The following is a 767-nucleotide window of genomic DNA, read 5'->3' on the forward strand; positions in this document are numbered from 1 at the left end:
AGACATAGAGAGGTACGTGGGAGGTACAGACAACAAAGATGAACCCTTTTGCACATATAGTATGGCATTGTCAGTGAAGGCAAACATGGGTATATGGGTGGATAGATGGGCAGACAGGCTGAACTAGTAGCTATGTCTCTGAAGTGGGGAGTGTACCCAAGAACAGGTTTAGGGTTGGCAGACAGTGGTCCTATAAGTTTATGGGTATCATCTGAATTCCCAGGTGTATAGTAGAGCTGACAAGGGGCAAGGTTGTAGTCACACTTGTTCACAACCAGCTACCAAGAGGGAGCAAGTAGTTAAACCTGTGGGCTCGGGACCAAAGTCACAGGGGACATCAAGCTCAACTGGCATAACATACTACACAAAACATTGTTCCATCTCCTACTTTGGCGATTAGGAACAGGGATCTTAAAAGCTTGCAAGCTGCCATCTAGATGCAACGATGGGTCGGTCTCTCCTCATCCAGAGAAAAGAAGAATGAAGAAAACCAAAAATTCATGGAAACAGTTATTCCTAGTGATTGGTACACCGTCCGATCTGCAGCTATATGACTATGAGATCAGAAGAACTAAATGGTGCCCGGCTACCACTGTCAACCACTTGAAAGGGGATCTATGTAGGAAATCCTTGATAGAGAGGGAGAACAATGTGGAACAAAACTGAAAATCATTTGGTGAAAAAAAAAAGGGGGGGGCGACCAGGTTTGCTGGTCCGATAGAGCCTGGTGGAACCACTGAGACTTTGGACCCCAGCTGCCCTTCAGG

Source organism: Orycteropus afer, unplaced genomic scaffold, assembly GCF_000298275.1.
Source record: "Orycteropus afer afer isolate SDZICR_OR568_19922 unplaced genomic scaffold, OryAfe1.0 scaffold00033, whole genome shotgun sequence".
In the NCBI taxonomy this organism is placed as follows: Eukaryota; Metazoa; Chordata; class Mammalia; order Tubulidentata; family Orycteropodidae; genus Orycteropus; species Orycteropus afer.